Below are 4,290 nucleotides of genomic sequence, written 5' to 3' on the forward strand. Positions count from 1 at the left end.
GCATATTATGCTTTTATTATTGTTGATGTGTCTTGGTGTGGGCCTCTTTGGGTTCCTCTTGTTTGGGACTCTCTGCACTTCCTGAACTTATAAGTCTATTTTTTTCACCAGATAGGGGAAGGTTTCTGTCATTATTTCTTCAAATAGGTTTTCAATATCTTGTTCTCTCTCTTCTCCTTCTGGTACCCCCATGATGCTAATGTTGGTATGCTTGAAGTTGTCCCAGAGGCTTCTTATACTATCTTCATATTTTGGGGTTCTTTTTTCTTTTTGCTCTTATGATTGGGTGGGGTTTTTTTTGCTTCCTCATATTCCAAATCATTAATTTGATTCTTGGAATCCTCTACTGTACTGTTGAATCCCAGTAAATTATTCATTTCAGTTAGTGTGTGCTTAATTTCTGACTGGTCCTTTTTCATGGCTTTGAAATTCTCACTAAGGTCCTTGAAAGTCTCACTAAGTCCCTTGAAGCTTTCATTAAGATCCTTGAGCAACCTTATAACCATTGTGTTGAACTCTATATGTAGTTGTTTGCTTGCTTCCATTTTACTTAGTTCTTTTTCTGAGGATTTGTTCTGTTCTTTCATTTGTTACGTTTCTTTGTGGCCACATTTTGGCTGCTTCCCTGAGTTTATTTCTATGTATTAGGTAGAGCTGCTATGTCTCCTAGAATTGGTAGAGTGGCCTTGTATAGGAGGTGTCCTGTAAGGTCCAGTAGCCTCCTCAGTCACTTGAACTGGGTAGGGTACTCTAGCAGTGCCCCTGAGTGAGCTATGTGCACACTCTTGTTGTAGTTGAGCCTTGATTGCCATTGGCATCACTGGGAGGAATTGATCTCCAGACCAGTTGGCTGTGAGGACCAGCTGCGACTATAATGGAAGAGCTGCTGTGCAGGAGACACCCCTGTGGAGCTGGACTTGCTTCACTGGGGCTTTGGTGCTCACTGAGTCTGCCATTTGAGTGTGTCACTTGTGGATGTGTAGAGTTGTACTCTAGTATGGTCTGAAGCTGTCCACCAGGTGCACTGGTTCTGGGGCCTCCTGGGAGGTGCAAAGTCAGGCATTGCCTGGGGCCACCTGGCAGGAGCTGCATGCCTGGGGCCACCTGGCAGGAGCTACAGAGCAATCTTCAGATGGCTGCTACTTATATTGGGCTTAGAAGTGTTCAGGTGAGGCCAAGCTGTGAATCAACATAGGTTGGTGCTAGTGCTGAGTCTTGGGCACCTATTGATAGGTATGGGGCATACTGATGCCAGCTGCTGCTTGTTTGAAAGATTTTAGGAAAGTCCGAAGCCTGAGCCACGACAAGACATTCATATGGAAAAGCTGCTGCAAACAGCTTTGGTGGGTTTCCAAATTGGATGGGTTTTTTAAAAAGCCTTTTGTTTCATAAATTTTATGTGGATTATTTTGGAAGAGGGTTAATTGGTTGGTTTAAAATAGTGGTTTCTCCCCTAGAATTTAGCCTTGTAAATTTCTTAGGTGTATGTAACTAAATACCCCAAGCACTATCTCTTGTTTCTTTAAAGTGGTTTCCTTCAGTGCAATAAACATCAGTTGAATGCATCTTAAATGCTAAGTATTATCAAAGCAAAAAAATAAAAACATTACCTGCCCATGTGGAGCTTATATTCTAGAGAGATTGGAGACCTGTAAATAAAATAAAACTACATAGAGCAATAGGTACAGTAACAGCATGTACAAAGTACAAAAGTAGTATAGAGGACTTTTCGTGATTTATAACTTGCATGGTTCCTTATGGCCTAATTACATTATATTTTATAGATAACCCAAGAGCTTGACAGTGCTTTGTTATTTCCCGGCTACCCTATCTAATAAAAGAGTAGTATGGAAATTAACCATCACTTTGTCACTCCGTCACAAAGATGGCAGCGCCCAGTCCCCTCAGCCCCACTGCTGAAGTGTCAAGGCCTGTTACCACTCCAGTGGGCTGATCGCGGCAGTGTCCAGACCTGTGGACCCGGCTGGGGGCCGCAGGGGCGAGCAGGAAGGAAGGCATGACCTGCCCACTCAGGTGGGCCTATGCAGCCTCCCTGCTCTGCCGCTGCTGCTGCCGCTGCAGTATGTGGGCCTGTGGACCCGGCCGGGGCCGGGCCGAGCAGCGAGGCACAACCCACCCACTCTGGCAGGCCAATGCAGCCTCTCCGCTCTGCTGCCACCGCCTCCGCCGCTGCACTGTCTGGATCCAGGCCCCCAGCCCCGGCAACCCAGGCCCCCAGCCTGCCCTGGGCTCTGCTCAAGGAGGAGCTGGGGCCCTTAGGTTTACTAAACTTTACTGGAGCTGCTCCCTACACCCCAGCCCCTGCTCCAGAACCGCACTGCCCACAGCAAGGTGCCCCGGCAGCTTCCTGACAGGCAGGCTGCCCGGGAGAGCTGAGTTGAGCGGGGGCTACAGGGAGCCATGGAAGGGCAGGGCCGCGGGGCCAAGCTTCTGGGGGTCTGAGGAGAGCACGTGAAGGAAGAGGAAGCTTAGGCAAAGCGGCCAGCCAGGAGCCGCGGCCATGGCGTCTGCAGGCGTGTGGACAGGCCTCCGCCTGAGGGGCAAGCGCTATGGCTTCAGCGAAGCAGCTGGCCAGGAGGCGGGCAGCCCAAGGGCGCAGAGCGGTGCCAAGGCGAGGTGCACTGGAGGGGTCTCAGGCCTCGTAGGGTGCTGGCGGGCGGGGATCTGCCTTGCCTGCAGTGAGCAAGGTTCTGCAGTGGCCCCAAGACATGGGAAACAACAGGCAATGACTGCCAGCATGGAAGGACGCCCAGGCAGAGGGGCACAAACTCGCAGCCCTGAGGCGGGGGTTGAGGGGCGGCACCACCTCAGTGGAGGGACTCTGCACTGCTGGGTACCCCACTGCGGTGGTTTGGTGAAGCTCCCGGCGCTAACCGGGGCCTTGCCGTGGCCTGCACATTTGAGAGGCTGGGACTCCTGCTCCCGCCTTGGCCCAAAAGCAAGCCCGGCCAGCCCTGCCCTACCACAGCTCATGCCTGCATGGTGAGTGTGAAGCCTACCACCTGCTCCAGAGAAGGGGGGGTAGTAAAGAATGGGGGCAGAAGAGAGGAAAGAATGTGGAGCGTCCACGATGAAGATGAAGAGGTGCTTGAGCAGTTCTCGCCCCGCTCGGCCCCCAGTTCCCGCCCCTCCCCATGGGGGCGGTTGCCTGCACAGTGAGTGCCAAGCCTACCACCTGCTCCCCAGGAGGGGAGGTAGTAAAGAATGGGGGTGAGAGTGGGGAGAGGAAAGAATTTGGAGCATCCATGATGAAGAGGTGCTTAAGAACAAGGCTCAGAAGCCTCACGGGGAGGTTTGTTGTTTGTCCTGTGGCTGTCCCTTAGGAAAGGTGGAGAGCATGGCTGTGAGGGCTTCCTGCATGCTGAATCCAGTTCCATAGCCAACTGGAATTGGCCTCAGTTTCCTGGTCTGTAAAATGGATTAAGCATGTCCCAGTGCCTTCACTGAGCTTTGAGGGCCAATTGAGATACTATATAAAGAAAATGAGTGAAGACGAGAAAAAACAGGAAGGGCGAGCAACACAAAAGAAAGGTTGGAAGGAACCTGTAAACCTATTGTCACTTAAATAGTGTTGTAATGACGATATGAAGCCAGGTGGGTACTGGAAATATCGGGGAACACTTTATAAAGTATATGATTGTCTAACCACTATTCTGTAACTAATATAAAACCTGAAACTAATACAAAATAATATTGAATGTAAAGAAATGAAAATAGTGAAATTTTTCTAAATTTCAAAGTTTAAATAAAGGCTGTAAAGGAAGGAAGGGGGAGAATAAAAATAGTGTTTTTCATTTTACCACTTTATTGTCTTTTCAGTACTTGAAAAAGACAGTTGTCTTTATATGGTGCTTTTATACTTTTCTAAGCCATTATCTTATTTGATGTTTAGGGCAACTTAAAAACAAGATAATTATTCCCTCTGCAATTCAAAGAAAGGAATCTTGGTGTCTGGCCCCAATGATTCAATCGTCAAGCCCTTATTGTAAAGCAGGGTTAGTGAAATTTTCTGTGAAAATTTCATACGATACTATACTAATAAAAGCCTTGGGGGTGATCTGGCCAGCAGGGGAGCAGTTAGGCATCTATCAGGTCAGCAGGGGAGCAGTTAGGTTGCAATCAGGCTGGCAGGCAGAAGCAGTTAGGGGAAATCAGGCAGGCACACAGGTGAGCAGTTAGGAGCCAACGGTCCAGGATTGTGAGAGGGATGTCCAACTGCAGGTTTAGGCCCGATCCTGGCAGTCGGACATCCTGGGATCAGGCCTGCAG

At 49.2% G+C, this 4,290-nt stretch overlaps 1 protein-coding gene across 1 annotated transcript in view; it reads left to right on the forward strand.

Annotated features, from left to right (window-relative positions):
• Positions 1 to 4,290, forward strand: part of LOC102754581 (chromosome unknown open reading frame, human C12orf4) — a 55,579-nt gene that overhangs the window by 20,528 nt on the left and 30,761 nt on the right. The window lies entirely within an intron of this gene.

The sequence above is a fragment of the Myotis davidii genome, unplaced genomic scaffold, assembly GCF_000327345.1.
Source record: "Myotis davidii unplaced genomic scaffold, ASM32734v1 scaffold1373, whole genome shotgun sequence".
NCBI lineage: Eukaryota > Metazoa > Chordata > Mammalia > Chiroptera > Vespertilionidae > Myotis > Myotis davidii.